The sequence below is a fragment of the Haliotis cracherodii genome, unplaced genomic scaffold, assembly GCF_022045235.1.
Source record: "Haliotis cracherodii isolate W230 unplaced genomic scaffold, xgHalCrac1.p SCAF_4, whole genome shotgun sequence".
Classification (NCBI taxonomy): Eukaryota; Metazoa; Mollusca; class Gastropoda; order Lepetellida; family Haliotidae; genus Haliotis; species Haliotis cracherodii.
This window is the reverse complement of record NW_027266297.1, coordinates 33,478,862-33,491,405: the sequence shown is the minus strand read 5'-3', so window position 1 is coordinate 33,491,405 and position 12,544 is coordinate 33,478,862. Positions and strand designations below refer to the sequence as shown.

At 38.8% G+C, this 12,544-nt stretch overlaps 2 protein-coding genes across 4 annotated transcripts in view; both read left to right on the top strand.

The window, feature by feature from the left end:
* The window catches only part of LOC139479088 (heparan sulfate glucosamine 3-O-sulfotransferase 1-like), a 275,458-nt gene that overhangs the window by 127,763 nt on the left and 135,151 nt on the right, over positions 1 to 12,544 (top strand). The window lies entirely within an intron of this gene.
* Positions 2,420 to 12,544, top strand: part of LOC139478876 (heparan sulfate glucosamine 3-O-sulfotransferase 5-like) — a 133,810-nt gene continuing 123,685 nt past the window's right edge. The window contains exon 1 of the mRNA XM_071261549.1: positions 2,420 to 2,439. The gene's annotated coding sequence lies outside the window, so the exon portion shown is untranslated. The remainder of the gene's footprint in view (positions 2,440 to 12,544) is intronic.

Below are 12,544 nucleotides of genomic sequence, written 5' to 3'. Positions count from 1 at the left end.
CTTTTTCTATGCATTAATACTTTCTTTAACCAATTATATTTTAGAGATCTTTTTTGGCTCATGAGAATAGTGTAGTGGGTGACCAACATCTATTCAAGAAATAAACGACTCATGAGTGGTTAATTCTCCATGCAATGTTTTATTGTACAATAAAGACGAGTGGGAGTTGTTTATTTCTTATATGGGTAACATTATGCACAGCCTCTTTAAGTATGGTGATAAAATGTACAAGCTTTAAAAGATTTTCCCGTATTTAATGATGACTCCCTCAGTAAAAGCCGACCTCGGCAATGTCGGACAAGTCCATTTTATGAACACAGGTGGGGATTTCCCACATATTCTCACAATCCTCACATCGATTACCTGTATCTTTTCCCTTAATACTGATTGTCATATCTCTCCCGCTAATCCCGTTAATCTGCGTACCCCAGTTACATCTTTTGGCAACAACTCACTCGACACTCCCCCTCTCAAAAATAACGTCGTCCAATATACAACATCATCAAGTTGCGAGCACATGTTCGAATCTCAAGAGGTGACGTCATTATAGAACAATGTTTTATCTTGAAAAAAAACACGCTTCGTTCTTCATTGCTCTCTGCGATCGACCGCATCGCTATCTTATATATAAATAATATCTTTATGGAGATCGAGACAGACAAGAAAGTGACGTGGTCTGTAAATAATCAAGTCTGGACCAGACAATGCAATGATTGATAATGTGAGCAGCAATCCACAACACACCAACGATCATGTGACCACGAAGACACACAATCAACCAAGTCACCGAGCCTGACCAACCAATCAATGCTTCCTCTTAGAACCAGCTTAGCTTGCTGGGGAGCAGTTCTAACCGAAACCTATCCAGATTGGTGTCAAACAATGTATCAAATAAATGAAATTAAAAGGTTTCACAGTTTTTTTTGGAATGGTTTTGAACTGATGAATATTACTCATCTTCTCTGGTAGTTCTTCTGGAAATATGTCAAACATTTCATAACAATCCATTAACACATACAATCGAATCTGCTTTTGGCAGAGATTTCTCATGAATATCGAAAGGGGTTTTGTCACCTTTATGTTTTTGGAATAATTTGCCAAAGAACACCAAAGAAGAATAACTTAAAGGGGAAGTTTACACGCAAAAATCACTTTCTTTCTTTTTCTAAACAAAACGCAATTTTAGAATTAGTTAGTATCTGTGTTTGAAAATATACACTCATTTTTTTTCACAGTGAAAGTAGGAAGCTCACAATGGTGTGAAATTGATATGCCGTTATGAGGCCTTCGTTTTACGTGCGAAATAGGCCTGAGTTATCCCCCTTAGATTATGACGTAATTGGTGCCAATTCAACTGGGTCCCTGTCTATTCTCAACGCTAAAGATATCAAGGACCAGTTTGCGGTAAAACAACATGGTCTACGACACACTGCGGCGCAGTGGTGACTCAGCATAACACAATTCTGGCTGGCATCTGAGATGCTAGAATCACAAAACTGTACCTACACCACGTGAAGCGGCTCTAACAAAGCATGATGACGTCATAATGTTTATCAATTGGCACCAATGACGTCATATTGCAAGGGACATAAGCCATGGTGTTTTTGTTATGGAAATAGAACACTTGGTAAATGTGAAAAATATAAATCGTTTTAGTGCAAAAAATATGTTAATTAAATATGATGTTTTTATATTTTTGTCTATGACACCTCTATGTTAACACTTTTAATGTGGAAAAAGTACAAGAAAAAAAGGTTCATTTCCGTGTGAACTTGCCCTTTAAGATGATTTCATTAAAATAGTTAATAATAGGCATATCAATACCATTGTATTTCATTATCTTCGTAAACTTAGCAGAAGCAAATGTCCATGTCATTATCTACCCACTGTTATCATGCAATTTTCAAAGCCCTTATCAGATAAGTCCTGTGATATGCATCTATGGGAATGGTCCACTATACATTGACTAATCCAAAATAAGGAGAAGTTCTGCCAACATTTAGATAGAATAATAATGGATTCACCCTTTGTGGGCTCAGCTTTGTTAATTTAATTAAGGTAGAACTCCGGAACTCTGAAGAACGACAATCTGAGAACAGGTGGCTCACCGAAGGGTTATCTTCACTGTGAGATTTATTCTATTATTTATACATGTTCTTTGTCAGATGGAAATGAGTATGAAAGTTTTATGATAACACGGTATTTACCACAGAGCATATTTTATTTGTATGTTTTGTATTGTATTGCAACACTTCCGAAAGAAGCCTGATAAGGTTGACCATGATAACAGCTATTGATGATGAGAGCAATTTCATAGAACTTGGAACCGAAGTTGGAAGTTGAAGGTGCCTTCTCTGCTGAATAATAATTTCATCATTTGTGTTGAGGAATAGGTAATATCTGCCTTCAAGGAACCCATCTGAATACTTGTGACATTATGTGAGTAAGATATTGAACTGATTTCCATTTTAAGTAAAGATCTGGGGTAGGATAGGTCTTCAGCAACCCATGCTTGCCATAACAGGCGACTTTGCTTGTCGTAAGAGGCGACTAACGGGATCGGGTGGTCAGGCTCGGTGACTTGGTTGATGCATGTCATCAATCCCAATTGCATGGATTGATGCTCATGATGTCAATCACTGGATTGTCTGGTCCAGACTTGATTATTTACAGAACGCCATCATATAGCTGGAATATTGCTGAGTGCGGCATTAAACAAACAAATAAACAAACATGGTATTTTGTATTTCAGAATGAAGTCATTGATGTTTAGATGGTTTAGGTGGAGTTGCTAAGATGTTATGTTTTCTCTTTGGTTTGATTAATTTCTGTCTTCTTGTTGAGTGATTAATGTAATTATAGCATAAAATCAATGCACATATTGACTCAAGACTATTTCTATCATGTTTATAAATTGTTTCCAGTGAAACTCCACTTGCCATGACGATTTACATTTAAGTGATCATTGATTGCTTAATAAAAAGAGCTAACATGAATGTTTTTCTTTTGAAATTTGAGCAAGGGCAACTTTACAAGTATTCAGTGGGCATGTAAAATTGAAAGTTTGTGAGTTCTCCATATTGATAGAAACAGGGACTGACAAAGATCACAGAAACAAGTGCCAATCGATGTAGAGAACCATTATGGCCTAATGCACCAGGTCTATGTTGGCAAAAAGTTCATCGACCAAAAAAGCCCTTCCTTCTTCCTGCTTGTGACAAGAGAGGAACATTTGACATGGCAGTGGAGAAAAAATTAGACAAGATTTTCTTTCTCAAAGGATTTGTAGAATGTATAGTTTCTTTGTGTCTTGTTTGCAGGCTTGGATGTTCACGTTGCAAGTGCTATGATATGTTAAAGGCTTGTGGGTTTTGGAGGATTTTGCAATGCATCTATAAGTGAAAAATTTACAACCACTTTGAACAATGTTGAAGTAATGGGTATTTTAGCTAAAAAAAGAACTCATTGCGACACTGAATTTATCACTTGTGAAACAAGGTTTAACTTTTCTTTTAAGGATTTTGATTTAGGATTTCATGATTTGTGAACACCTGGTGTAAATGATTTTCAGTGATCCTTTCACATAATTTTCACAGCTATTTTGCCTTTGAAACCCAAAGGAATCTGTTTCGGCAAATAATCAAGAGTGATTTTTCTCTGGCATTGAAGTTTCATATTTACAGATATATTGTTCTTCATTCTTCTCAAGGAGGAAGAGGAATATATGTTTATGTCAGCAAAATGTATTAGTGACAGATTCAAGGAACGCATGTTTCAGATCTGAATGATTTGTTTTGTTTTTATGGTTAAGGAATTGAGTGATAGTTTAGTGGTGGCTTGTCAGGTTTAAGACCTGGTTTATTTCCCACATTAGCAGACTGGACAAAGAAACTATTTATTACTTATTTCTCTTTCTGCTAATGACTGTAGAAGAGCAAACTCACTCATTCCTAATTTGAGTGAATTGTAATTCATCATATGTGCATAGTGGAAGTGTGTATAACTCTTCTGTTACCGAGGCTGGAGGAATAGGACTTTCTGGTTTAAAATTGCACTGCCTGGGCATGTGTTTTCCAAGCCGGAAATGATGTCATTTGAGTGGAGATGAATGTTGATGGCCACATAGGAAAGTTTGGAGTTTGAGTTTGTTGGCCACCTTTTTTTTAATTTGATCATAAATCTGCCTGCTTTAGTTTTTTTATAAAGTAGAGGGGATGATATCATTTTATGGTGTTTGGCCTATGTCTTTGAATATAAAATAATGTAAGTGTTCCCAAGGAAAGGATGAAAATCAATGCTTTCAGTAAAGGGAACGGTTATTTGAGGATATGCAGTTGAAAACCAGGCCTCAAGCCTTTGGGTTTTATTGTAACAATAAATAAGTGAAAAGCTTTATTTTCATGTAATGTCCCTGAGATGTTCTACTTTAAGCACTGACAGCCATTACAGTTTTAAACTTCACAAGTTTCAGACATTAGGTGCTACAAAATGGCCAAGATAGTTCATTGATCACCATTCACGTTGTCATCCATTGCCCAAAGACTTATCCATAAGAAACACATATTGCAGTGATTTATCAGGCCACAGCTAACAAAACCGTAGTTCTTTTGTCCATGCCAGTAATTACACATAACCCTAATTAGCAAAAAGGTCTGAGTCCAAATAGTCCCAGACACTTGTGATGGCATTTTGCCCAAAAAGTAGATTGGGTGCTCTTTAGGACAAAATAGCCTTCCTTTGCCATCTTGATGGCGTCTTTGAAAGGCAATGATCAGGAGCCGATTGCTTGACTCTTAAATACAGTGTTAATCTCCATAAATTGTCCACAATTAAGTACATATGGATCTTTATGGGCCTGTTGCGATAGCTACCCCACTTCATAAGATCGGAATCCATTCACCTCTGGGAAGCGTCTTTACTTGCTGCCAGAAAGATGCTCAAGAAGGCCTCTTTATTTTGAGGCTAAAATGGCCTTGGGAATAATTGCGTGTAAGATGCAGTGGTGTAAAGGGACCCAAGTTGCTGTCTTGAATTGATTACCAGCAAAAAGTGGTTGAATTACGATAATGACATATTAAGTTTCAGATGGTAGACTTGAATAATGAAACTTTTCCTTAGAAGTGGTTGGTTTGAAACCATGAACATGAACCATAGGCTCTCTACGACACCGATGTATTAAAGTGGCATTGATTTGAAAAAGGTTTAAGAATATCTGAAATGAGACCCTCAGAATGTGTTAAAGCACTTTCATCACTGCAGTAATTGAACTTGAATTAGGTTTTTTGGGTGTGATGATGCAGTTATTGCCCAACGCAATGTCTACCGTAATAGCTTCAATTGATATGTTGCATCCTGAATCTCAATCAATTAAACTTGATTGCTCCTGCTAATAATCTGGGCATGTTCAATATTCAGGAGAACCTTAAAATAGATGATAATTGCCAAAATAGATAGCCATTTGAAATTGGATGCCAAATACATTTTGTCATGAAATATTGATTTGAGAAAAATCCGTAATCTGTGAAAAGCAGTACTTTTTTTATGTCTCAAGTGAGGATGTTTATCAAAGTTATTGATATTTGTTTCGGTCACTCTTGCCCTATATCCTATGCGGTCATGATTGGCCTTGTGGTCTAAGTGGTCTGCAGAGTTGCACCCCTTAGTCCTGCCAGGATCTGCTCATCATGAGTTTGAATCCTACATTTGCCCAATTTTTATCCTCATTTTGTCAGCACTATACCTGTGGTTGGGGTACTCAGCAGAAGTTTCAAGTTGCGAAACTGCATTAATAATCAAAGTGGTATTAAACTTCTTAAACACCTCTTGTTTCATACAGTATTTAGATCTCGGCAAATATGAATGGGCCATTGTCTGCTATTAAGGATTGACTGTATTTTGGGGGCTCATTTAGGCTTGAATTGAAAAAGCAATGTGGAAACTGTATGAGTCCGTATATCCTTATAATCACATTTCACAGCAACATTGTGTGTGTGATGATCTGGGTAGAATAGGTCTTCAGCAACCCATGCTTGCCATAAAAGGTGACTATGGTAAGGTAAGAGGCGACTTACGAAATTGGGTGCTCAGGCTCACTGACTTAGTTGACGCATGTCATCGTATCGCAGTTGCATGGATGATGCTCATGATGTCAATCACTGGATTGTTTGGTTTCAGTTATTTACAACAATGTTTGTTCTCATCAATAGTTTAATGACACAAAAATCAAATGTATAAAAACAGATAGATATGATGAGGTGAACATTCCTGGCACTGGCATGAATTGGGTAGCTGCTGTATTTATTGATATAAACTGGTACCCCGCCAAGGTCAATAGCCAGTCAATGCAGAGAACCATCTAACAAAGTTCAAATTGTCTGTCAATGAAGACTACATGCAAGAATACAATTGACAAAGCGTAATGAATCGTAAGAATAACCACTCATCTACATCAACTCACTGAGCAAGTTGTTCCATTTATACAAGGGGTGGCTAAAGTGTTCACTCCTCTGGTGTCCCCTGCTGTGATATTGCTAGAATATTACTTAAAGCGACCTCTATTTTATACAAGGGGAACAACTCCTGACGAGAGTATGAACTGAGATTAACTGCCCATGAGTTATCAAATGTCATGATCATAACAGTAGTTTGCAGATACTGTGTTTGTCCTTTCCACAATTCATCTAAATGGTATGTTGTTTCACACTTCTTTCAACATTGATTTGGATGGAAATAATATTTTGAGCTGTCAACTCAATAATTAGGTGAGTGGTTCTGATGCGAATTATGTGTTTTTTTGTGTTTTTGAAATATCAGTCAATTTGAATCGCACAGTTCAACATAATGAATGTAGGTATATAATTGGGGCTTCAGTAATCTTAGCTAGGCCTACGTAATGATTGGTCTAGACCAATCTCCGTTTGTGCATAGATCTTCAGCAACCCATGCTTGCCGTAAAATGCGACTATGCTTGTTGTAAAAGGCGACTAACAGGATCGGGTGGTCAGGATCGCTGACTTGGTTGATGCTTGGTTGATCCGAGGATCGATGTTCATGATATCAATCACTGGATTGTCTGGTCCAGACTCGATTTTTTTTACAGACCGCTGTCATATACCTGGAATATTACTGATAGGGGCGTTAAACAATTAAACCAACCAACCAACCAACCAACCAACCGTTTGTGCAAGAGGATGGCGAATGTCGCCGAAGCCTCAAAGATTGCAATCGTATGGATTTACAATAATTATATAGTTGTAATTACCGGTATATGATAAGATTGATATACAATAATAGTGGAAATAAGATTGTTTTGTGCAAATGACCCCATGAAGAAGGCGGCATGGGTATTCCAATAACTTGCATTGGTATTCCCAGACATTCCATTTTGGTAAAAGTAGACTCGGTGATGCATACAAAGTAGTGTCTCAGTGGGCATGACTTCTATTTTTTACATTCATTGACATTGACCCATTCAGCCAATAAGATAGCAGGAATTACAACGGTCACACATTAGATTTAATTACAACAGTATGAACAGCCTTTTGTATTCCTGGCAGACATATTGATGGCAGTCAAATGGAGTTAGTAAGTGTGTAAATATTGCTGTGATAGAAAGGTTTTCATTGGCATTGCAAGATGCTGAATAACCTGTCATTGGTTATGTCTCAGTATAGCGACTACCCCTTCACATCTCTCCATGCTTAATGCAAAGCGTTCCTTTGTTCAGTGTGCTGTTCAAGTATTAGGATGCCAAGCCGAACATCCTCCAAGGGATGGGTCTCGGCCGGGGTGTGCAAGTACAAGCTGTGGTAATTATATTTGGGATGCAAGAAAACTCAATTACATTCCTGTTTCACTTGATTGATTCAAATATCAGGCTTCACACAATCCATACCTTGACATTTGTTCACTAATTTCTTTTCAGCAAAGCAAATAATTTTCTGTTGTTGTGTGAATTTGTGCTGATTGAGTTTAGGTCATTCCATTCCAGGAAGGAAGCTGAAGCACCAGGTTCTTTTGTAAGACTTTCTTAGATTTCAAAAAACGACTTGATGGAAAATCAGGCAGTTTATGTTTGCCTAGATTAAGTAAGCAACTAAGCATTAAGTTTGAGATCTCAATGAATTTGGTTCATTATCTTGGTAATGATGGCACATTGGAAAGCCAGGTATTTGATATATGTGATCAGGGATTTCAGGAAAATACTGAGGTGTGGATGACCTTGAGCTATGGCCCAACTCTTGACCAGGATGATGTTCTGACTTTTAGCTGGTGTTAGTCCGTGTTGAAAGATGATGTATTCATGCCTTAAGAAGGTTGGCATGGGTCTGCTCACAGCCAAGGTAATCTGATCTTTTGATATGAAGTGGGCTAAAACTTTGGTCTTGATCATCAAGGTCCTTTGACCTTAGTCTTCAGTTTGCTGTTGATTGGCAAGGTATTCTGACCTCAAGCTATGGTCATGCTCACAGTTGGTCATCAAGGTAATCTGACCTCAAGCTTTGGTCATGCTTTTGAATATCAAGGTATTTTGACCTCAAGCTTTTGTCATACTCACAGTTGATCATCAAGTTCTTCTGACCTTAATCTTTCATTCACTGTTGATCATCAAGATATTCTGACCTGAAGGTTTGGTTTGCTGTTGATCTTCAAGGTATTCTGACCTGAAGTTTTGGTTTGCTGTTGTCCAGGAAGGTATTCAGCAACTACATTATCACACCTTATAATTACTGTTCAAGAAAGTAATAAGGGAACTAATATTATGAAGTATCAGCTCAGCTCATATTCCTCCAGTGGGAATTCTGGGTTAGAATTGACCCCTAGTGACCTTTGCTTGTTGTAAGAGTCGATGTAAAGCATCTGGTTGTCAGGCTCTGTGATTTATCAAACCACCGTCATGTGGCTAAAATATTGCAGTGCAGCATTTAACAACAAACCAGTGAGTATGGTCTTACGCTGCTTTTTGCAATATTCCAGCAATACTACGGCGGGGGACACCAGAAATGGGCTTCACACATTGTACCCATGTTGGGTTTTCGGCATGACGAACAAACTCTTTAACCACTGCCCCTGACTGCACCTTAACAACAAACCAACCAAATTATACATTTAGATAGATATGATAAATAAATGTATATTACCATCAATCCATTCAAAATTGATAATGGTTACAAAAGGAAGTCCTGTTAAGCCCCTATCATCAAAGGGTTATCCATATCCCGGGGTGGATCAAAGCTTGCATGATCGGCCACCTGTTTCCTTGCAACACTTGGCAGGATATTGGGATATTACTCAGTGACATGAAGACCTCATGCACTCATTTCCTAAAATGTCAATGTATTCACACTTGTATGTCTGTCACATGAAATGAAACAGTTCAAAGTGAAAAGTTCATAAAAACTACACTTACAAATAATTGGAATATCAAAATGATGGTTCCAGGTGTTTGCAAACTGTGTGAGTACCCCTTCCCTAAAAACAGCATCACCTGAGGCTCCGGTCTCTGTACACTTGGCCTCAGACAATGTTAGGTTCAGATAAGGACATTTGTGAAGCAAGAATTCCAGTAATATGCCCTCACGACATTATTCCACTATCATCAATGTTCATCGTTTTGGGATAGTGCACATTTGACTTTGTGCTCAGTATAAATACAAGAGGCCTGGGTGGCCTTGTTTTGTAAGGCAACGGAATTTGGTGTGCAGAATTGCATCCCTTAGTCCTACCAGGATGTGCTGATTGTTCACACTCTGATCATGAGCCTTGGTTTATCAGCTGTGTCCACCCTTCCTGTGCTTAGGGTTTTACCAAGATGGTAGATGCGTAAGACATGCATGTATTTTGGATTTTCTTTCCCACATTCAACTGACAAGCTGTGATACAATTGAAATCTTGTTCCAAGCTTACTCAATCACTAAATCTCCAGTGGGGAGTTGGGGTTAGAATTGATCCCAAGCATACAAAGCTGGTAGAAAGAGGTGACCCATATGGATCGGGTGGTCAGGCTCAGTGACATGGTTGATTGCATGTCATTGTACCCAGACGGTGTGGAACATTGCTCATGATATCAATCACTGGATTGTCTGGTCCAGACCTGATTATTCATAAGGCTGGAATCGTGGTGAGTGTGACATTAAGCACCAATGAAACAAACATTCACTCAATGCTACGAGGAGCAGGAACAGGATCACAATGTCGGGACCCCGTGTGGATACAAAGTAGAGTTGCCATGAGAATTGACTATGATGTTTTAGTGGTTTGAGTTTTTTGATCGTTTGAGATTTTGCAGATTTGAGTGGTACATGATTGGCTGAGGTTGAATACCACCTCCAGCGTATTATATCTCAATTCTATTACGATATATTCCATGGACCCATTCACCACCACAGCTTCACTCTCTCCATCTCTCTTAACGCTAACTTAGCACTGGGACTGTAGGGTAGCCTAGTAGTTATAGTGTTCACTCGTCATGCCGAAGTCCAGGGTTTGATTCCCCACATGTGTACAAAGTGTGAAGCCCATTTATTGCGTCCCCTGCAATGATATTGCTGGAATATTGCTGAAAATGGCGTAAAACAATACTCACTATCTCTAACTGCACAGAATTTCACTTGCCAATGAGGGGCGGTCGGGTAGCCTAGTGGTTAAAGCGTTGATTGGTCACGCTGAAGACCTGGGTTCGATTCCCGATATGGGTACAATGTGTTTAGCCCATTTCTGGTGTCCCCCGCCGGGATATTGCTGGAATATTGCTAAAAGCGGCGTAAAACCGTACTCACTTACTCACTCACTCACTCACTCACTCACTCATTTGCCTATGAGAATGATGTGACTGGAAGGCTGAGATTCCAATCTAATTTGACTCAAGCAAATAAAAGTGACAAAACTCTCCCACAATCATAAGAAATCCCTGCTGAAAGCAGATTACACTGTGCGATGCCAACTCTATCATGAGCATGTGTTTATCAATCACTATCAAATAGTGATGACACCAAAATGTTTTACGAAAAGGTGGCACAAACCTAAGTATGGTAGTCGAAGGGTTCAGTGTATTTCCCGCAACAGAATGGAGATATAAATTCCTATGACAATCAAGGATAATCAAGGATGTGTGTCCAATGGCTTATAATCTATCGCTGTGCCTTAATCAGTAACATGGATCATTGGTGGTCATGTCTCCTGGACACAACATTCTCGGTCAGGTAAACACACTGACCGCGCAGCTAAACTGCTAACTGAGTGAGTGAGTTGGAGTTAACAGTATTATGCTTTTAACAGTATTCCAGTTATATCGTGGCGTGTCGGCTTAATGTGTGAGGAAAGTCCAAAGTGATGCAGGTCTCAGACGTTTTTCCACTTCGGTGAAACCGCTGAGCAAGGGTATGGTGCTGACAAACCTAGAAACATAATCGGGGCGAACCGGGATTCGTACCCACAATCATAGGTTTCTGACGTGCCCAAGGGACGCAACTCTGCACAGCGAATCGCGGCACCTTAGACGACTGGGCCATCCGTGCCCCTTTAGACTGCTAAGCCTTAAAGAGTTTGAGGATAAAGTAAGTAAAGTAGCAGTAGTCATAATGGAAAACATATAACTGTGCCTAATGAGGTTATTGATTAACATTTAAGCATATTCTCCATGATTAGGCTGTATGCAAAAATATACAGAGCAATTAAACCCTTTCTAAAAGGAATCCATAAAGCAAATTGAATATGGAAAGTAACTCTTTAATGAGGCGGGTTGTTCTTGATTGCCTCAAAGGCAATGTGCATTGCATTAATAATAGCAATCTAACTGGTAATTTCTCGCATTTGCAATTGAGCAATTAGCTTCAGTTCAAGAGTCTGAGTTTGTCACCAGTCCTATCCTATTTGATGTCATGATTAATCAAGAAAAGGTCAATGGATAGATGTTAATGGATGAAATATGAAGCCAAGCCTCAAAGATTGGGACAGTCTCGTTAATGTTTGCCCCTCCTAAGGGATGGAACTGATGCTAATTTTCATATCACTTTCTGTACTGGCTTTGTGGTGCCGTTGTTGAGGCAGTTGTCGGCTGGTGCTTTTTTTAGTTTGGTAAATTACTTGTGTGTTGAATGTCACCCTGTGATTAGTGCTCATGGGGATTGAGAAATCAAAAATGTCTCCTGCCTGATGGATCTGGTGAGAAGTTGTCTTTAAATGTAGGTCATTGGCTCTGAAGAGTGGTGTTGGTCATCTCGTCTGGACATGCACACATTTTACGACACAGTGATGAAAATTCAATATTTCTCTAATGATAAGATGGCTGGAAAGTTTCAGAAGGAGAGCAATTATCAAGTCTGGGCTGCAACTACATGTGGGAAATGTTTTATCTGAATCCCTGTAACTATTCGCTCTCAATCCCTATAACTGTTCCCGTGCACCAGTAGTTATGGGTTTTCTCAAAGACAAAGTCTGAAAATTACATTTGTCATTTTATGTAATTAGTATTTTGAACACTTGCTGGTTTGGGTTTAATGTGGATTTTTTGGTGATGTAGTGGCGAGATGTGCATTTATATTGC